Source organism: Falco rusticolus, chromosome 1, assembly GCF_015220075.1.
Source record: "Falco rusticolus isolate bFalRus1 chromosome 1, bFalRus1.pri, whole genome shotgun sequence".
In the NCBI taxonomy this organism is placed as follows: domain Eukaryota; kingdom Metazoa; phylum Chordata; class Aves; order Falconiformes; family Falconidae; genus Falco; species Falco rusticolus.
This window is the reverse complement of record NC_051187.1, coordinates 4877632-4899740: the sequence shown is the minus strand read 5'-3', so window position 1 is coordinate 4899740 and position 22109 is coordinate 4877632. Positions and strand designations below refer to the sequence as shown.

At 47.3% G+C, this 22109-nt stretch overlaps 1 long non-coding RNA gene across 2 annotated transcripts in view; it reads right to left on the bottom strand.

The window, feature by feature from the left end:
- Nucleotides 1-22109, bottom strand: part of LOC119156451 — a 55919-nt gene that overhangs the window by 7254 nt on the left and 26556 nt on the right. For both annotated transcript variants that reach the window (XR_005107144.1, XR_005107145.1), the window contains one exon: nt 435-21816. This is a non-coding gene — a long non-coding RNA (uncharacterized LOC119156451). The remainder of the gene's footprint in view (nt 1-434; nt 21817-22109) is intronic.

Here is a 22109-nt window from a genome sequence, read left to right as displayed (position 1 = left end):
TTTGTCCCATACTCTGATTTTGGTGACTGGTAATGTTTTTGGATGAACAGCCATGAGCACTTCCGTCACTTTAGAGCATTGTTAATAAATGTTTGGAAATTCTGTGACTCTCAAACCTTTTCTAACTTCGAAGTGCATTTTCCAAAATTAACTGTTTTATAACTAGCTAGCTATCAGTGATACGTTAATGCTGAATTATGGTCAGTTGCTTGCAGGCAGCAAGCAGAGGTTTAAGTGCTTAAAATACATATAATGGGGTTGTTGCGAGTGCTGTAAGTTGGTGTAAATGAGCACGGGTGCTGACTGCAGTGGAGTCGCACCGATTTATTCCCCCTGACCTGATGGGCTACAAACATAAGGAGCTGGGGTTTTTTAGAGAGCCAGCTCATGCAGCCAGGATCTCACCCAGGGGGGAGGACTTGCATGAGCGCTACCTGTGTGTGGCCTGTGCGGTGCGCAGGAGATGAACAGCATCAACATGGTCACTGAGCTCTTCCCCTCTTCTCTCCTTTCCTCCTTAAGTAAATCTATGCCTGGAAGGAAACACTTCAGTCCAGGTGAAAGCTATGTACTACATCCCAATACAGCTTCCAGAAATAGTCTCCCACCAGAATGATTTCCACAGCAACTAACGATATGGCCAAATGCTTTTTTGTTTTGTTAAATGAAATTTGCTACAACTTCGCTATTCCAGGCATGGCTTTGAATGCACTGCTGAGCTATTACCTGGCAGCCAGGTAAAGCAAAACATGTTATGGTGGCTGACCTGGTGTCAAATGAGAAGGGCAGCAGGAAGCAGGCAGAAAAGGCACCAGGTTTCCACACTCAGCATATTCTTGCCAGCCAGTCCTCATGCCTGCCGCTTGCAGGCTGTAATGTCAGTAGTCTGCTAGGGCCAAAGGAAAAATACCGTTAGATGCCCACAGAAAGTAGTCTGAGCCCAGCTCTGATGAACCAAAATGGTACTAACCACAGCAGGGGTAGGAGCAAGGCATCTTGTTCATGAATAGCATTTTTAAAGGGATAGACTTTCCCCCTTTCCCAACATTTCTTCCGCACCCCATGCAGTAGTGAACCCGGACACTGGTAGTGTTTTAACTGACAACATCTCGTTCTCATTGAAGTATCTCATAAAAGGTATCTAGCAAAACGATTTCTATTTCACCTAAGACAGAATTCAGTTAACTTCATCACTCTCAAAACTGGGTTCTTGGTCTGGGCTCCCTCCCGAGTCAGAGGGAAGGGGGTGATGGCTCCAGGGTCAGTGTGTCTCACTGGGCTGGTTCGCCACTTGAGGGTAGGAGGTGGCACCCTCTGAAGTCCAGCGCTCATCCGCTAATTACAGGAAGTTTGTACAATCAACTTTTAGTCACAGATGCTAAGACTTAAGGCTTCCCAAGCCACTTAGGCAAATGACAAGGCTTTTAACTGCCTATTTCGCTTAACTCTTAGATGTGCTCGATGGCTTTGGTATCAGAGATCTGCAACTTGCAGGTATGAAGCTGCTGCGGTAACAAGTCACTGGTGGTCAGGCACTGGGCACCAGTACGTGCCTACACCAGTCAGCTTTTATGAACGCTGCTGTGCCTTTATTTGAATCTATCCAGCAAGTGAATTGGGTTTCTCTAACCTGTTCTTACGGCTTGAAACTATCAGCAATTTTAAGGACACTAGCTCAACTTCATCTTGCCAAATCCTGTCTGGTTTAATTAATGACATTCAGCAAATGAGGGGAGGGGTCCTGTGACTTTCACTGCTGTAAGGAGTTTCTGGATATACAGGGCTGGATCCAAAACCAGTGGGCATTCCCAGTGGCTACTGAACCTCTATCTGGCAATCTGATCTCTTTAGAAAAACATTTCTGTGAAGTAAGTCTGAAACGAGAGAAAAAGTAATTTTTTCTCCCAAACCTACAGCATTAAGGCTAGGTTCCCTACTAACACAGACTTCATTTTTCTGTGGAAGATTTTACTGCGTTCTGTGCAAAAAAAAAATCTGCAAACTTGCAACAAAAGACCAACGTTTTAAGCAGAAAGCAACATAGTTTAGACGCTTGATGTCACCATATTAATGGTGTGAGAAGAGTGAGGGCACGCAGGCTGGGCCAGCTGTCTCTCTGGGAACCGTGGGGTTTTTTTCTCTTCCCTGTTGTGCCCTCGTATCCAAAATAGGCACTTTTCATGAACATACTGGCAATAAATAGCATGTGATGGGATTAGTTAGAAGGAGCTGCCAAAATGTTTATCAATTATTGTATCTGTTTTCTTCCTCAAAGAAGGTTTCCTTCAGAGACACGTGCCCCCTCTCTGGTAATCAAATCTTGTGTGCTCAGTTGGTTGTTGAAAATTGATTTGTACATGCTTTGCTCTAATTGAAGTCTGTTGGCTTTCCAATATTAAATGATTTTACTGGGTGAACTTGGGCATGGGTGTTCCCTGACTTTGCGGTGCTCCAGCTGGCAATGCACATGGGTCACACGCTTGTCTCGAGAGGCAGCTCTTGTCTGGTCCATCCAGCCTCCCCAAGCGGGTATTTCCTTAGTCATAAAAGAGGCAGTTGTGTCTTAAAAAAAATAAATGGAGCTTTCAGGTCCCAGTCTCCTCTGCTTGCTCTCCCTGGGGAATGGATACAACTTGACCTTCCTGAAATTATTATGAACTAGCAATAAGCCTTTGCTGAAAAGGTGGAAAAGCGCAGTGAAAAAAAAAACCAACAACCACCATCAAAAACCCAGGATCATGTACGCTGTGGCTAATGAAATGTGAATTTACGTGACCACCCATAGCTGATGCACATTTTATGCTTGAGTTCTTCCATGTGATGAGTCCACTGCTAGCAGGGGCAACAGTTTTAACGATATGCTTCATATTTATTTTTAGGAGTATGTACACTGCTCAGACATAAGGGAACTAATCCTGAAGGTGTGCAAATAAAATGAATGCAAGTTCTTACCTGAAGCCCTATTCAGGTAAAGTAAAAACCAAGGCCAAAGCTTTTTAGAAGCTTGTGAATCACAGTAATTAGCTCATGTTTTAATGCTAATACATTCTGATAATATACATACTATTGTAATACCCATAATCAGTATTCATGAGAACATGGGGAGAACAGGTACAGAAGTTGTAATTTAAAAAAAAGAAGTCAGAAACCAGACTTTGGGCGAATTTTTTGGAGTGCATGACCATGGGAATATTCTTCTATTCTTTCCACTTATCGAGCCTCAAAGAACTGGAAAATGGGGAGCACCAGAGTACCTGATAGATCCACTTAAAGCTCCAGGTCAGTAGCATGCTTAAGCGCATGCTTAACTTTAAGCATATGATTAATCACATCCCTGGTCCACAGAGTAATTAAACATGTACTTATGTACTTTGTACAGTGTAGAAGCAGCCTGCAGGCGTTCTCTAAATACTGGTGTGCCTGAGAAAGTGGTGAATCAGAAGGTGATTTTTGGCTGGAATTTGGAAATGAGCTTAAAAGAGTTAGTTAGGCACCCAGGACTCATTATATTTGAATAGCTATGGAAAAGCTGGTCTTGTTAGCAGAACCACGTCAAGTAGCAAGCTATGGCCATTTACTTTATGGTAATGCTTTAGTTTTGTTTAAAGTGAAATGATTTTAAAATCGCTTCTGCTTGGTAATTTCCTGCTGCTCTCCTATAACTCTTTGCTTCTCTTAATGCCGACCAGACCAGATTCTGTTCACCAAAGCCCAGGCCGGGCAGCCTGTGGCTGGCAGCTTCCCTCTGAACTTGCTGGTCAGTTTAGGTAGATGCAGAACTGGCGGCAGCGCTGGCAGGTTGATGCCACCAGTACAGCTGCTTTTCCTGGCAGTGGTCAGTCCGGGCGCAGCCCTGCAGTAATGCACTGCTCCGGGACGCGGCGGGCAGCTCTGCAGCGCTGCTCGCTACCCATACACACCCCAGCCTGCTCGTGCCCTGTGCTGGGGGCCGTACCCTGGGCTCACAGCTGCCCTAGTAAGCCCAACAGCTGGTAACCGTGTTACTGAGTGTGGTCCTGGGCAGAACTTCAGCCTGGGACTCTTCCAGCCAGTCCTGGATATGGTCTGAGAGTCAGCATGAGCAAGGGACCGTTATCAATAGGCTGTCTGCATGCGCCCCCCCCCCCTTCTTTTCATGGCTAATAGACTTTAATAGGACAGCTGCGACCAGACTGGGCTGGTTGGCCATGCCCTGGTTAATTTACTAGCAGTCTTGTAGCCTCTTCTAGCCAGAGCTCCTCCCTGGTGGTTTTCTCCGAGCTTTCTCCCTTCCTGTCCCCTTCCTTGTGCCAACCAGTTTAATGAGTTAGTCATCACACCAGCAAGCTCCCTTCCGAGCTGCTCTGGGTGTGTTTTGCCAGCGTGCTTGTTTGGCTGTGTGATCTGACCAGGCAGCGCTGCCATCCTCTTCTTTGCGAGCCTGAGCCAGAGAGTGGGTCTCTTGCCACTCAGGGTAGGTGTAATGTGGCAGCCTCTAGGAGGCTTTTTGATGACTAATTGTTTTATTTTATATACTTAAAGTCAGTTAGCTGCTTTAATTTCCTTGTTCTCCAAGGCTTCTGCATATAAATGCTAGTGAGGTCACTGCAGTGAGGCAAGTTGGTGCAGCATCAAACGGTACTATCCAAACTATTGGCTCCTACGTATCTGAATGGTGGGAGGCTCGTTTTCAAAGCAGCCTCCATGGAAAGTCTGCGTAATGTGTTTGATTATCCAACCCTGTCACTTTCAGAGGGACCCAGTCAAGATTAACAGAGCCTAAATGTACCCTCTCCTAAAAATAACTCCGGCTTTCCAGCTCCTCTGCTGATACTGGGGGTGGGAGGGAGGAGAAGTGACGCTCCAAACTGAGGATTGCAAAGAAAGTGGAAGTGTAAAAGGCACGTGGCCAAACCCACCCCTTCCCTGTCCTGGAGGATGGGTGCTCTTGCATTAGTGCTCAAGTGTTCCTTCGCTTTCGGGTCCCGGTGCATCGTCCTGTGCGTTGGATCTTCCCAGGGACGCTGCTGGAGCCGTAAGGACAGGGAGCTCAGTGCTCCGCACAGAGGTTGGGCAGCTCTCGCTGCTGGAGTCAGCAGCAATGGGGATGCTGTCTGTTCCTTGGCAAAGTGAAAGACTTCTGGAATTTTCCTAATGTGTATATTTTTATTTTCTTGTGGGTGAGGGAAACTAATGAACGCAGTTAACACTGGCACTTCTGGAGCACGCTTGGGCCTGCACAAAGGACAGCCTGATGAGAGCCACAGTTTGTGCTGGCAGGGCCCAAAGCCAGTAACTGCTGCTCTTAGCAACTTGTTCACGGCTGACGGCACTTCCCAAACGCCGGCTGCAATTGTGCTGTGCCACAGTCTTGGGTGCAGGGCTGGCTGGGATAGATCACAGTTAGTCATGCATGCGTTCTCCTGCACTGCACAGTTAGTATTTTCTTGGGGACCTCTCATGTCATTTTCAAGATGGCAATCTTGGTTTTGAGAGAGAAATCTGAAGACAAGCCTCTTTTCAGAAAGCAAACCCCACACGTAAGTGGTTTCTGGAAGCCTGCTTTGCCAGCATTTCTCCAAAGCAGCTCATTAATTTCACGGCCACGTTGGTATCAGTAATTTTCTTGTTATGTCCGTTGGCTCATTCACCTGGAGTCAGCTCCTGGTTTAGGCAGTGCACAGCGCACGGCGTGCTTGGAGCCCTGGTGCATTTTCAGCCGCTCTGAAGGCGGCCCTTCATCCTTTTCAACCTACCTCGAGCCAGCGCTGCTGCCATCTAAAACCCCAGGCCCAAGCTCTTGTCTGGGAAGAGCAGGATCAGCAGCTGGAGTTAAAAGGGCCAGAGTCTCTCCTGTGAGTGGGTGTTATTCATTTGGTAGTACCAGTCCATTCCAGCTAGGGATCTGTCCCTTTGTTTTGTGTATAGGACAATTTGTTTTCAATTTTTGTTTCTGAAAGGAAACTGTCAAGACAAAATTCACACTTAAAAAAAATTAAGGGAAACAGCCCTTTGTCCTTTTCTAACAATCCCCCTCAATGACTAAAGCTGGAAGAATTGTAGAAACTGCGATCATTTTCTACCTTGGGTTTGGTTTTGTGCTGTTCTTGCATTCTCTGAGTTTCAAATCCAATGCACCAAAAAGACTTCAGTCCCAAATCACCCTGATAACATCAGTGTAACCTAGAGATCTGTGCTCTGATGACTAAAATCTGATTGTCCTTTATTTAGAAGTGGAACCGGGGCGGCAGGGAGCTGAGAGCAGCCTGGGCAGTATTCCCCTTTTCTTCTAGCACACACAGTCCCGCACTGGCTTTGCAGTCTGAGAAAGAACACGTAAAGCCTCCACAAAGGGGGTCCCTGGAACAGCACGTATACATCCTCGCTAGAATCTGCCAGCGACCAGATGCAAGTAAAATAAAATCGGGGGCGAGATAGCTACCCAGGCTGAAATCTGCAATGGTGCCGATTCCCTGTTTTGCTGTACCCTGGGTGTGCTCTGTCTGCTTGTGGTGGGATCCTGGCTGCTGGGAGGCTGTGGTCTCCCTGGGGCAGGGGCTCATCAGATTTTCTTCCGTGTTGGTACAACAGCAAGTGCCGCAGGGACCTGGTCCTTGCCTGGGGCTCCTTGCAACTACAAAGAGTTGTTTATTGTCAATCCAAGAAAAAGAGGGGGGGGAGGAAAAAAAAAAGAAGAACTTTTGAAAATAATAACAGCATGCATCTCATTTAATCTTAGTCCTAAAAACTACTTCATACTCATTACAAAGGAATTGATTCCTTAAATGAATGAAGCAGCCATGAGTGCTGCTTTCAGTGTGGGACTGCTGACGCTCTGACTCATGCTTTGCTTCTTGCAGGCTCTGGCTTTTATGCTTCATTTAGGACACCAGCGTCATTAGCATTCAGAGGGCTGCTGCTTCTTTTTGGTTATTATTATTATTATACTGCTGTTGTAATTTTTTCAAAAGTGCAACTCATATTTGGACCAGAATCATGGCTGATGTTTTATTACCAAATCAGGGCATGGGGTTTGCTTTCGTTTGACTTGCAAGCCATAGAAGAAATGCTAAATGAAAATAAGGTGTAGCTTTGTACGGTAATGCGAGGATCTCAGGGTTTTTTTGGATGCCAGGCTGCCTGCTACTGTGGAGTGTCATCCTCTGTCAGGATGGGTGAGGATATTTTGTCTTGTGTTGGACATGGCTGGGATCCTGGTGACTGCCCCAAGCCTCGGCATTTCCACTGCATGCAGAGCGGCCGCGCCAGCCTGCCGTGCGTGTCCCTGGAGATGGCATGTTTGAACTGCAGCAGCTCCAAACAAGATGCTGCTCTGTGTGGCTGAATGTGGCGACTCGGCCTCTTTATTTTGGAGCTGAATGTCAACACCCGGGCTGGGGCCAGCGAGTGCTCGGGCCTGGGCAGGGAGCAGGGGAGCTGTGCCCTGGGAGATGGCTGTGCTGCCACTCACAGCTCACCCCGGTCCTCAGAGACGCTCAACCACTGGTGGTCTTCCTAGCCTGTGGGAAGCGGGGAAAGGAGCCTTTGCTGAGGGACACAATGTCTTTACTGCAAGGGGGGAGGAAAAAAGAAAAAAAAAGAATGTCCCTGAGAGTCTCAGGGGTTCCTTGCTCTGCCACAAGCACCCTGGAAGCCCTCGAGCATGTCACAGAGTCCCTCTCAAGGGCGATAGCTTGCAGGGACACTTGCAAGCCCACCATGGGGATGGGGCCATCCCAGCACCCTACAGACAGAGGTCATGGGGAAACAACAGGGCAGAATTGTGGGAATCTGCCTATGGTTTCTTTTGAGTCCACCTCCATCAAAATTCAAATTACTGATGAATTAAAGGGAAAGTGTTGCTCCTTGTCCTAAGGACATGCTGGGCTGGGCTGGGATTTCCAGGAGGACTTGTGAATGAGAGTTGAAAATTCCCGGCCAACGACTTGGCACCTTTCTAGGAGGGAACCTATAGATCTTTTTTAGATATTACTTAAGCTGAAAGTTTTTGAGAAATCAGTAGTAATTCCCTAATTAAAATCCCGTCTTTATTAATAAATTAAAAGCAACTGCTTCTGCATTTGGGCAGACGGGTGTGACTTGTTCTTGCTGGGAGCTGGGTGCTGCGGCTGGGCAGCCCTGGGGTCTCTGCTCCTGGACAAAGCGCCAGTGCTCACCTGACAGCCAATACCACGTGTATTTGCAGAAGGTGTCCCTGCCTTTTGCCCCAGGGGTTTGGGGTGTCCAGGGCTGCTTGCAGCTGGGCCAGGCTCTGTTTGAAGGCGTTTCTGCCGAGCAACAGACGAGCCATCTGGCGTCACACCGAAACGCAGCCTGGCCTGGCGTGCGCTGAGGAGGGAGCCTGCAGGGATGACAAAGCAGTTCCACACCTTCCACTGGCCGTGTCATGGCTGGGCACCGGGGCTCGGGGCGGCTCCTGGGCACGTCAGCACAGCCGGGTGTGCCAGCGTAAGACGGCAGAGCCATGCTGGAGAGAAAGGCCCCTGTCAGACCTCTGCCCTTCTAGGGATGGACTGAGCGGCAGCAAGAAAAATGAGGGACTTTCAGGGGCAGCTGTGTTTTACTAACCCAGTCATAATGCCCCTAAAAATCCTTATTGTTCTTGCAATGGTCAACTGTGACCTCCGGCACGGGGAGGCCTGGAAGGAAAACACTAGCACTCGGGGCTTGGCAAGCGTGGAAGGGCAGGCCTGCCCTGGGGAAGGCTGGCTTGCAAGTCGGGGCAGTGTTTCAGGCCCCAACAGAAAGCGTTTCTGTTGGAGTGGAGCTGAAGAGATGTGGTGCTGTGAGTCGTACCGAGTACGTACTTGTGTGAAGCTCAGGGCAAGTGGGGGAAACGAAACAAACCGAAGCGCTTCCCCTCCCTGCTGTGTGTGTCTGGCGTTTCCCCCCAGCAGCGAGGACTTGCACCCGCAGGGACGCCCAGCCCCGCCCCAGAGAAGGAGCCGTACCCAAACCCTTCGGCCTCACCCCCGCAATGCCCTGCTGTACTCCTTCAGCTGACGGCGCTGTCGCTGCGCAGCTCTCCGCTCACCCGCAGCACCTTTCTCTGCGCTTTATTTCTACTCTCATTTTTCAGATCAGACCAGGATGCAGTAATTGCATGCAAAGAAGCAATTGGATAAACAGAACCATAATATTCAATTACTTGCCATCTTTATGCATTCTAATGCTTCATTTGCATTTCTGAGAGCTTCTATATGTTAAGCAAAAGTTTGTATTTTCATTGAACTCTGCAACAATGTTCAAAGCTTTTATCCTTTAATAACGCTACCTTGGGGTACAGATAGTCAAATTAATCTGGCCCCGCAACAGAAACAGTCCCTTTTCCACTGTCTGGTTGGTTTACTCATTACCTTTTTTAAAAGGCTTTGTTTAAAGCTTTTATTATGTTTATCAATTAATTGATATGCTTATCAATTAATTCTGCTTCATATGTCAATGGATTAGAAATGCATGCTTTTTTTTTTCACAGTGACTACACAGACTTGCTTTACACATCACTTACCTATCTTTAATTGGGTTATATGGCTCTGGAGCAAGATTTACTAATTTGTTATTTGTTATTCTCAGGAGCATTTCAACTGCTTTTCTTAAAGCTGAATTCTTTGTAAACGAGAAATGACCAGAAACCCTGAACCGAGTCGCAGGCCTCGCTTAGCTCTGTAAGGCACGCTGCCGTGCTGACGCAAGGCCAGTTAAGGTATGGTATGAACGGGAGCTGTACCAGCTGCTGTGGAATGAGTATGTTCCTGTGGAGTCATCCTGCACAGCTACTGCGGAATCGCCAGCTCTGCGGTGTAAGCAAGCCCTAAAAGACAATCCTTGTCCCAGTGACTGTGTGACTAGATAAGACGAGACAATGGGCGGGAGGAAGGCACCTTGCTATCAGTTCAGGAGGGGCACTGTTCAGCCAGCTGGGAACAAAGCAACTGGGGCGCTCAAGGCCCCACAGGACTGTCGGAGTGTCCTTCCCTGCAGGCGGATTCCAGAACGGGCCACTTCTGGAGCTGTTTGTTTCGGGGATTCCTGCCTTGACACCTTTGATTTCTGAGACTGCCCCATCGTGGGAAGCCCCAGACTCTGCTCCTCTCCATGAGGATTTCTTCCTCTAGCAACTCCGTCTTCATTTGATACTGAAGAGGGATGGAAGGGCTTGAGTGCTTCCTTGGCACGATGGGCGGATGGAATTACTTTAACCTGTTCTGATTCTGGTACCTACCAAGCCAACTGGACCCAGTCACCTCAACTGCTAACAGGCTGCAGAGCGACGGCCTACTACAGTGGAATATTCTTTGTGCTGAAAACAGGAAGATCAGGAATGAGGGTTTGTAACTTTTTTGGAATGTGTTTCTGTGTTATAATTTTTATCTTTATCACCACCACCTTACTCAAAATAAGAATATTTAGATGTTAAAATAAATACATTTTTGCTCTGAAACGCTGGAATACACCTCCCCAGCTTCTTCCTCTCTCAGCTCTGCCACTATGAAGAGAACCCACTCATGGATTTTAGAGTCGGAAGGATGAGCCTGAACCTCAAACAGAGTCACTCCTGCAATTCATCCTGAAGCCAGAGCCCTGATGAACGGATCTTTTTCTTATGTGCTGTGGGATTTCTGCCTATATAAATGTCTGACAAGCTGTTACAGTGCTTTATAACCTTGTGTCTTGTACCTTACGGCAAGCTGCAAGTTCCTGCTTATGCATCTCGTACAGCCTCTGTGGATGAAACCCTTCATGTATGTGACTGCATGTGGTGAACAGGAGAGCAGGGTGGTTTGGTGTTATTTTTATTCTGTCTGTTCCCAAAACAGCTTTCCCAGTCACGCAGGTCACACACATCCCCTCCAGTTGCCATACTGCCTGTCGGCATGGAGGGAAGTGGAGCAGAGGTCTGTAGGGACACTTGGTAAGTGGCCGGGGCTTATATGCAGGATCCCTCATGGCTATCTTGCAGGTGGGATCCAGCTCTGCTGGTCTCTCTTTAGGACATTCTCAACAGACCCATGAGTCTGTTTCTCAGGGCCCAGGCTAAGCCACTAAGATTTCAAGAACAAATCTGGCTGGTTTTGGTTAGGGTTTGGGTTTTTTGTTGGGTTTGGTTTTGTGGGTTTGTTTGGTTTTTTTTTTGAAGTTCAGGGTCATTTAGCACCTCCAATTTGGCTTGGAAAAATACAGAAATAGCTAAAATAAAGGTGCTTTGAAAAGTATATGTAGGCAATCATGGTTTTTTTCAGACTCAGTCTCAGGTGATGTCATTTGTTTTCTACTGCAGATAAGCACAGCCCCAGACTTCCTTCAGGCTGCCATCCCTAGTGTATGCTAAGTAGTATGAACATCAAAGTAGATGCTACTGAAATAAACCGCCCTGGTATTCTCATGCACATAATTCTTTCCCTGAAAAATGTATTAACAGCAGATGAACTAAACTTGAGCCACCATTCATGCTACTTTGCACATCCATGAAGGGGCACAGCATCTAGATCGGTAATTGTGTTAGAGACAGACCTGAAGCAGCAAAGACCAAAGGGTGCAGGGTCAGAGCTCAATAGGGAAAAGAAAAAAAATCAAATTTCAAGTACAAGCAATTCTATTAATGTCTTTCAAGCACTAGTGTTCTAGGCTGCAAGGAGTCTCTCACTGCAGGGGACACTTTCTGAACGGCCCTGTAATGTTACCAGCTGCTTTTAGTGCACAACTCCTGTCCAGTATGATGTGGTACATTCAGTCAAACAGAAATTATATGTCAGCCACGTAAACAGAATAAAAACAGTGCAGGAAATACATTTTGCCTGCAAATTTGTTGCTTGCTTTTACTGAAGCCCTTTGGTACTTTGCTGTAGTTTCTGATTAACAGCTGCATCACAAAGGAAATACAGTTATTTAGGCAAACTTTTGTCATAATTTAAACACTAAATTTTCAGCAAGACTGAAGGAATCCAAGCTTTCAAGGAACCTTTAAGATTTAGCAGGTTGTTGTTAAGGTTGGTCTTTTTGGTCCAGAATTAGCTCTGTTTAACTAAGAGAACATTTGTAGGAGTTGGTGGGAAACAAGTAGCAACTTCTCCAGTGGGATCACTGGGCCGACATTCACAAGAGCTGGACACTGTTCTGGTGCCCAGTTTGTATTGCCTGGAGTTCAAAGGTTGATATTTGGTACTTTTTAAAGAGGAAAACCAAAACAAAACCCTGGCAAAGTGAACAGACTTCCCTAAGTCTCAAGTTAAGCACACAAACTCATCAGCTGATTTAGGGTAGTGTGACTTGTGTGCATGCCTTCGTCTCGCCAAGTCTGAAACCTCTGTTAGGGCATTGGAGCAGGATTTGTCTTCCTAACCTCAAAGCCCAGCAGATAGAAAGTCCGCTTGTTACTGAGGCAGATGCTGCTTTATATGCAGCTTTTAAAAAAAAGAAGAAGAAGAAGAAAGTACATGCTTTTTCCTGACTGTTAAGGATACAAGAAAAAAGACTGTGGTATTCCAGATAAACAGCGCTGCCAGGTGTAATGGGTTAAATCCCACATTATAACTGTCAGTAGTCCTCTTTGACTGTTTGTCATGGTGCCCGTGACCTGACACAGTGTGACAGACACTGAAGGGATCCTTGTCAACTAGTGTCCCTGCAAAACTTTCCCCACTTTTTAAGTTCATATTCCTGTAAACTTCATTTACTCTGCATGTAAATTCAGACTGGTTCTTTAAGCTCAGTAGCAGCATGTTCATAGACAAAGGATGCAAACAGAGAAATTTATAGAGTCGTAGCAATCCTCTTTGTAAATCGGGGTACCAGTGAGCCCACGGAGATGGCCACGATGCATTTATTTATTAGTCTGTAATTAAGGGAAGGCAATGAAGCTTCCTCTGCACACCCCCGGTCTCCTCAGGCTGCTCATCTGCCTCATGAGAGAAGCTGAGAAGTACAAGAATTCACTGCACTCCTGAATCTGTGGATGAGCAGTTTGTTTTCTCAAACTGCCTGTGACTTTTGTTCAGCATTTTTAAAGGAAAAATTAAAAAAAGACTTACTGGTTCTACAGCCTATAGTTTACAAATACACTCTTAGTTCATCCACTTCAGATGATTCATTTACTTCTCCCACAACAGACTGACATCCCCTAATTAGTGCCAGCATATACAAGAGGCATTTTTAATCATTACATAATAAAGTGGAAGAGACAAGGACTAATGATACGGTAGAGCCCAATGACATTTCCAGTGCTCCATTATGTAGGACAGGTTTTGGCCACCAGCCTGTAGGCACAACAGCCATTACACATTCATACCACACTACCGGTTACGGTATCTTCTGATTCTTATGTCTGGCAGCACGGATCTTATTCTACGTGTAGTACCAAATTTTTTGCTCCACGATAGATGACAAGCAAATCTATGGATTCCAGTGGACTTCCAAGTAGTTACAGCTTGCTCTTAATTAGGGAAAGGAAGCCAAAGGAATCATGTGCATTGGAGTCAAATACCATTTATAGGAGTGGGAACTGCATGGGGATTTCAACAGTGATTAAAATAGCCAGGGACCGAGGCACACTAATGATTAATGGTCTCCTCTGAGCTGAAGACATGTCCTACAGAATCTGGCCCTCCTGAGAGACACTCCCGAAGTACAGTTTGGCTGAGCCCATTTTAAAGGCATGAGCAGGAATTGGTTGGCTAGGCTTTATCTTCCTTCGTGTTGTGGATCAACTGTCACGTGGCTGGAATCATTAGATCCTATTTCTGACGTGTGTGATGTACACAAGTAGCTCTAACCCAACCCGAACCAGAGAGCAGTGGTGTTTCCCCACCCCCAGCCTGCCCGGAGGGTGGGCAGCCTGGAGATGGTACCGTGAGCGCTCACCCCTGCACGCTAAGCCTGGTGCTGCAGTTGGACTGAGACCAGCCCAAAAGTATGTTAAAGCCACTCAGTTTTTCTGACTCTGTTCTTGTTCACATTTTGTGACAGTGCTACTTCCTAGACCCCTGCCTGTCCCTCTGGCCAGGGGCTAGCTCTACCACCGAGGAGTGACATTCCTCAGCAGCAGCAGGTGATCTCCTGATGGAGAATCCTGCGGGACGCATGCAGGTGAGTTTTGAGCGGCCCCGACTCTCCCCTGTCCCCGTTACACACAGCCGGGCACCCCAGGGCCGGCTCAGCCAGGCCCTGGAGGAACAGCTGCTCCAGCAGCGGCTGCGAGCGGGCAGGGCCCGGCACGGCAGAGCTGCATCGAGGGCGCTGGGAAAGGCTGAAGCCCACGCAGGAGGTGAGCTGGAGGGGGCTGAAACCCACGCTCCACCCTCACGCGCTGTGTGGCAAAGACTACAGCCTTAACCTCGGCGTGCCTCCCACCCTGGGTGAACCAGAGATAGGAACCTCTGTCTGTCTCAGTGGGTTTCTGCAGTACTTAATTGATTTGTGCTGCCGAACAGCCTCGCAATAAATGAGTACAAGGTGTAAAGAAGGCTGCGTTAGTGGGAAAGATCCAGCTGAAACAAAGCTTAGATAGAAAACATGTGCGGGCTGAGAGCGAGCGTACCCTCTCCCCGTTCCCGCTCCCCAGCCCTGCACAGGGTGATTAATGCTTTACAGAAACACTGGCTGCTTTTCAGGCCGCTGCCTTGTGCTTGAGCATCTCTAGGGCCTGACCGTCCAGTGGGGTTTCCCGCTGCAGGAAGGAGGCCAGCTAAGGAGCTGAGTGACACCAGTTAATGCAGCTGCCCTATTCCAGCATCCTGACACATTAAGGGTCAGCCTTGCCCATTAAGGGTGTCTTTTCCTGCACAGAAACAACAGTACAAGGCATTACTATAAGAAAACTTGAAAAGGACACAAGTGAGGAACTTCTGGGAATTCCTCAGGTTTTTCCAGCTGCAGAGGAGGGTGAAAACTGTCAGCTATAAAAATATTATAGTTTATGCTGTTAAAGAAATCATCATTTGTTAACAGGTAGCTGAATTATATCCAATTCTGTTGGCAGAGCTAGAATTAATTTTTTCCCCAATGCTATTGTATAGTTAACAGCTGGCAGAAAACTGGCAACCAGGGCTGGGCTGGGCTGATAAATAACGCAGTGAGCCTTGGAGCAGAAGACACAGTATCTCATGGAGTGACTGCAGCTCATGCTGGAATGTGTTGAACAAACGCTTGTTAACAGTCTATGCACAGGCGGAAAATTGCCTGATGAAAAGGTACTAGGAAAATGTTATTTAAATAAGACACAGATTTCCTAGGGTTAGCAAAAGAACAAGCCAGGGTTTAGGTCTAAGAATACTAAACCGCAGCAGCAAAGCAGCAAATATTAGCATTTCTCGCTCATTGAAACTGAGAGTCTGGTAATAATGAGTGAAATGTCCCAAGCAGTTCTAAGATACGAAAGGCAAGCCAGAAAACCAACAGAGAGAAATATTTTTATATTTGTTTCACAGCTCCCAAATTCTGCTGGAGAATTTTCCACTCTTCCAGATGTTTTCTGAGGCAGATGCAGAGAGAGAGAGACACACACACTGATTTCAAACGTTGTGTTGCTTCTAAGCTGACCAGACCACACTGCACCACCCGGGAGAAGGCAAGGTAACAAGTGAAAATGCCCCACCAGGAGATACTGCTTCAGGCTGGAGCTCAGCACCTTGTAGAGCAGCATATCGCTGCCCTGGGTTCTGTACTTAACACTGCTCTGGTTGTGTCTCTGCTTTGCAGGCATTTTATTTTTATCATGGGTAAGAGCAGGAATGTGTGTGTCTCTGTGAGAGAATGAGCATGGGGCTGCAAGCTTCATCTCAGTGCAAATAATATTTTGGCAGGAAACCTGCAGGAGATTAAATTAGGGGCCTAACGACTGAATATTAAAACATGTCAAACTTGGTGTTCCTTTAAATAAGCAGCTTCAAAACAAGGAAGCAGTCTGACAAAATTAGCAGGTCCAGAGTGCTAAAGGAATCCACTATGGGTCACTTGTTTACCGATGCAGAATTAAAAGCACCTTTTTTATTATTTTTATTGGTAGCTGTATATGTCAACATGCTATTTCCTCAATGCATTTTGAGTCCAGATTAGCTAAAGTTTTAGGTGTTGGCAGACTTGCTACAATAGAAGGGAAATGCCAATGGAATAACTTTAAACATGATCCAATCCCTGATGATTCATTGGATGTGTTAAAATTTCCTTTGAGACCATGTAAGTAATGCAGGGACTGGAGTGCAGAGTGCCTGTGACTCAGCTCTCTGCGAGGCAACAGGAGGATGTCAGAATTACTCACTGGGACAGGAGGAATCTCATTTATCTATTTATAGGCAAGGCTGAGATGAGCTTGTACCATTAAAGAGCCCAGTTTGCCAGTTCCCGTAAGGGGAGAAGGAGGGAAGGACCTCACTTTAGCTGTTGAGATAAAAGCTTTAGTATCAGCCTTCCTCCCCCCCTATTTCCAAACCTGACGACTGGCCAGCTGTATTTTCTCGCGCTTGCCCAAGCAGCGCAGGGCTCCTAGCCCCGGGCTCCTCCCTAGCAGTGCTCTGGCCGGGGGCACTGGCTGTCGCTCCCAGCCCTCCCCAGGGGCCTGTGGGATTGCCCAGTTCAGTGCCCCAGGGTCCGAGGAACTGCCGCCGCAGGAGCATTACTGTGTCGTGTACCCGTCTACCAACTTCATTAACGAAGTGCTCGTTAGAGGCCAGTGCCAGCTTTGCCAACATCCTGTCTGCTGCACGTTTCTCTCTGAGGGGGCACAGCGTTACCCCTTGGCCGGGTGTTCTGGCTGCCAGCATCAGAAGAGGAAAGGGCTGGGAGCTGAGCGCGTCCCCTGCTCCCAGCCGAGAGCCAGGGAGGCTGCAGGGAGGCAAGGCAGCGATGCTGCCAGCATCAGGACAGTGCTGCCTGAAGACGTGGTTTCAATCATGTAGACTCAGGCTTGGGAAGAGAAAGATGATGACATTTTTGGGTAAAAAGCAAAAGCTCAAACTCACAGAAAAATGTTTTAGAGGAACTGTTTCTGTAATGCAACCAGACCTCACAGCACTCGCTTTGCCGTAGCTTTCTCAGCAAGAAAGAGATCAGCACGTGGTAGGGGCAGTGTGAGTCTCAGTTACTGCGCTGCTTCATCGCTGGGAATGCATTTGTGGTCTTAACCTAGGCCGTTCCCTCCAATTCCCTGCACGTAACCACCACCGTGGCTGACTCCCTACCTGTGGAGTTCTCTAGGAACACAAGGCTCTGGATTACCGATCCAGTCTCCCACTATTACAGTCAATTACATCATATCACACTTCTTGGCAAGCTATTCCAGCACTTCATTTTAAATTTCCAGCCTTAATATCATTTGTTCTTGTGCCAGCATCATAATTTAGTTTAAACAATTCTCTTTTTTCTCTGATCTTTACCTATCAGATGTATTTACTGAAAACAATCCTATCTCCTCTAGTCTTTGTTTTGAGAAACTAAACAAATGAAGCTCTTCTAGTCTCCTCTTGTTCTAAACCCTCTGATCCTCCTCAATGGCCTTCTCTGTACCTGCTAATCTTCCTTGAACATGAGTGAACCTGTATCTTCTAGGATTGTGTTTGCCTTTCCGTATCAGATCAGTGGCTCACAGTTATCCCTCGAAGCAAGTAATTCTCTATATGTTTTTTTTTCCACCACCCTGCTTTTGTCATTCTCAAGTGAGTAATGTGATATTCCAGTTACTAACTTTTAACTGCATTTTTATACCTCGCCTATTCTATCTCAGACAAATTCTGCCATTCAGTTATTGCTGATTGATGTCGTGATCCTCCTCTGTATTACCAAAGCCTGGGTCCTCAGCAAATTTCTTTACTACATTCCTACAGCTGTGCCAAAGTCATTAACAAAACAAGTAAGACTGGCTCAGGACTGACCCTTGAGGAGTTCCAGTTATTAACTGCCTCTGTCCGGCATTTCTCCTTTCCACAGAGCTCCCTGTCATTTGCTTTAGCAGTTCTGCATTTGCTATCCACACTAATCCCCATCTTCTCAACTTCAACTAGTAATTTCCCATGTGCTATAATATCAGATTCTTGACTCAAGTCTGGATAGAGTAAATCACCTGTATTTCATTTGTCTAGGAAAAAAAAAACCACCAACCAGTCATCAAAGAGAAATACGAGGTTAAGCTGAGCTCCTTTAATGTGCCAGTTCTTTCCAAATCCTGGGATGGAAATCTGCCAGTGCACCTTGATCTGAGCACACTGAATTCTTTAAGCCTTTCCTTCCGTCTTATATGTGATAATTTTCGTTCCCTTATGTACGTTCCTGCTAGACATCCTATCTTTGCTCCACTATTCAACAAGATCATCTCTATTTAAAATGTAGGCAAAGTGGTTTTGACTCATTTTTAGACCATATGTAGACTGGCCTAATGTCAGCCCCATTCTCACCCCATAATGACCACATTTATTCTCTTTTTCTCCTCTATTTATCTAGCTGAAACCTTCTGCCATCTGTTTAATTTCCTTTTCAAAGCCTGATTCACAACTTTACTTCTGACATTTCTCATTCTACCCCTACATTTCCTGAGCTCAGCAAATTAAAATCGGATGACTAAGGCAAATCCTGCCTCCGGTCATCTGCCCCACCACTGTTCTCTGATGCCGCCCTTGTGGCAAAGATGACAGGGTAGCTCAGGAAGCAGGTGCAGAGCGGCTGGACTGCACACATCACTGGCACGACGGCTGCTCAGGACCTGCTGTGTCAGCTGCTTACTCAGCCCCTGTGTCGGGGTGATGGGCTCCAGCAAAGAGCCGAGCAGGTGCGCGCCCCTGCAGTGGTTCCCCTCCAGACATCTGATTTCAGTCCCTGGCCGCATGCGGACTGAGCGCCCTCTTGCCGATCAGACCCTCTGCCCACTCCTTGCCTGCTCTCAGTTAACTCCCAACATGTGTTTGGGACTGGTTATTTATCCCACCCGTTTTGGAATGTTTCCCTACAGGGTTTGTCCTCCTGCATGTTCCAGCTAGTTTTGGAATCCAGTTTCCACCACATTCGACTCCTCGGCTCTTCAGTGCATTTGATTCCACTAATTAGTTCCCTTAATTTCTCAACATTTGCCCTTTTTGAAATGAATGTGTTTGGTGTATGACTACAGACAGTGCTGGAGATTCACCCTAATGAGGTACATTTCAAAGCTCCTGTTTCTTAACCAGAGCCTTCAGAGGCTCCGGATGACTCCCAGAACTGCACTTGCCTTTCCGTGTGTGTGAGCTCAGTATCACCGAAACACTTCTCACTATTAACTGGCATTTTCATTTTATGGACAACTGAGACGTAAAGAGCCTAAAGATCACATTTCAGAAGATACGGCATTGTATGAGGAATTAGTTAAGCACCTAAGGTGAACCGCAGAGCTTCCTGACCCCACTGAGATCACTGCAGCAGTCTGACCTTGCTCACTCGAAAACTAGGTGTCTGTGCTTTGAATTCTGTCCAGTTCTTGAAGAGAGCAAACACATCCAGGCTGCAGATGGACTTCTCTCAGACGCACAGCCAGGACAGGTCACAGCCGACAGCGGACCAGAGGAGCCCTGCCCCCAAAGCACTTGGCAAAACCATACTAGTCACCTAAGCCCCTTTACACGTCCGGGCCTTACTGCCACGTAGCGTAGCGGTATTGAAGGTGGGGTTGGGACCTCCGCAGTGGGCCACCAGCCCGCAGACGGATCTTCCCCACTCCCTTGGGAACCACCCTGGGATCCTGCCCATGACAGACGTCCTCGCTTTACCTGCTTTCTCAGCTGCAGAGTGGCAGCAGCATGGCCCTCGCTCCCCAAAACAGCGTAAGACTGACACGACCACAGCACTAAGGCCATGTTGCCATCCTAGACAGACGGAAGCGATCTTCCACTGGCAAACTGGTGCGTGTTCAAACCCAAAGAAAGGGACGAAATGGCAGAGCAAAACCGATTTCTCTCCTTTCCTCTTCTCTCTGTTAATATACTTGAAGATACCTTGGAGTGAGAGAAGGATGTGCCCCTCTCCCAGAGCATGTCTGCCTTGAATGCCCACTGCTCCGCTGGGCACCTACTGGCCCTGGCAGTGTCACAGGACTCGTGTTTTTCTAAAAGAGTAACCTCCTTGTGAACAGGCTCTCTGCTTTAGGAAACACAAAGCACTTTTGTCTTCCAAGTGTCCTAGCCGTCTTTTCACATCTGTTGATTCCTTCACTAACATTTCTTTTTGGCCTTGGAAGAAAAACACAACTCCACATTAAAGGGATGGTGCACTGTTAAACCCACGGGCTGCACCACCCTTTGCTCCCCCCCTGCAAGGGAAGGCAGTGGAGGAGACCAATAGGGGGGGAAAAAAGAGAGAAAAATCTATCGGCTGCTGGGCACAAAACTGCTTTTGCTTTCTAGTGAAAAGGCAGCAAGAGCATCCTCAGAAGCACATAGCAGCTGGTCAAACAGGCCAGAGCCTGGATGCCTGAGGCTTTCTTGTAATCGTAGTAACAAGTCCAGGGGCCACATTTCCATTCGTCCTGGAAAGCCTCTGCAGCTGGGATTGCTCAGGGGAGTGAGACACCAATGTTCCACAACGCCGTATGTTGTCTGTGGTGGGGATAACACTTCGGCAATCCCAGACTTTACAACATCACCTATCAAGGATACCAAATCAACAAAACACCCTTTCGTGCCGCTTCCGCACTGACTCCACAGCCCTTCTGGCTACTGGAGAGCCGGCGCTTCGCGACAAGGCTTCTTACACTTCTGGAAGAGCTTAGGAGGGGTTGCAGGTGATCTCTGCCTCCTGAGACCCGTACCAGCTGCACGCACGCTGCTTCCCCGCTCAAGGCTAGCGCTAAGCCAAACAAAAGCGCTGACGCTACCAGTGGATTACACTCACCTGTTTGACTTTGCAGAGAAGTATTCACAGACCCAGTGCCAGCTCCATGCCTGTCACCTCCCAGCAGAGACTTGCAACTGTGTGTGGCCTGATGCAGCTGCAGAAGGGCCATCTGAGGGCTCACAAAGCTGAAGTCCGAGGCACAAAGTTCAAGGCGAAGGTCCTGTCGTGACAGTGTGTGTGGTCAAGACCTGCCTGCCTTTGGGGAGAGGCAGAGGAGAGCAGGACTGCACCAGGAGCTCTTTGGGCTGGACCCGCAAGAGGCAATCAGCTCACTTTGGCAACAGCTATATGTTTTGGGGCACCTGTCGGCACTCAGCATTCCACATCAGGTGGCTGTGCTCCCCTCCTGTAGCGTGATGACTGAGCTGGCACCTGAGAACAAACTAATTAAAGCACCCTGCTCTCAAGACCTATGTGACAGTGACTGCAGCCCTGTTCACTGAAATCAGTGGGACTCTGGCCACAGGCCTGATTCATCTCCCTCCTACATCAGCACCTTATCTTACAAGTCCATTGACTTCTACGAAATTAGAGCTGTTGGGCCCTGCGCGTCCGTGAGGGCATGGCTAGGCCAAAGGAAATGGGGGCAGCAACGCTTGGACATGATAGAAATGGAAACCTCAGGAAAGACTGTGTCTGCCTTGCACGCTTAGCAAGTTAGCAGAACATTAACGATGTGTCACTCTAATAGAGTAAGTGCTTCTAGATGCTTGGCTGATTTTGGCAAGGGGCACTTTGAGAAGGATAAAACTGCATTTTCATTGCTGAGAATCTTCCTCCAGTAATAAGATGTGCCCCATGGGATGCTGGTAACATTGGTATTGTCTGCACAGAGTAGCTAGGGGCTAGGGTCTTCCATTGCTCAACAGTATAGACAAAACACTTACCCCTGAGTATCACGCTAGTCTGGATCCAGGATTTACAAGCACAGGGACAGCCACAGGTAGGCTGTCCTCCAATTAGCCCATGAATCTAGAAAGAAAAAAAATGACGTAATTTTGTATTCTTTCCTTTGCATATAAAACATTATTAAAATAATCAGAAAAACAGATGCATTGTATCAGTAACTGACAAATCAAGAATTTGGTCATAGTTGCTCAGGAACCCACAGCCTTGTTGCAATACCAATAATGATTATTTATAGCCTACTATGCAAGGAAAGTAGTCCAGAAAAACTTGATTATTATAATGTAAGAGCGTCATCCCAAGGGAGGAGTCTAGTGCAAGGTGCAGTCAGCCAAGATCTCACACCATTTTCTTGTCTT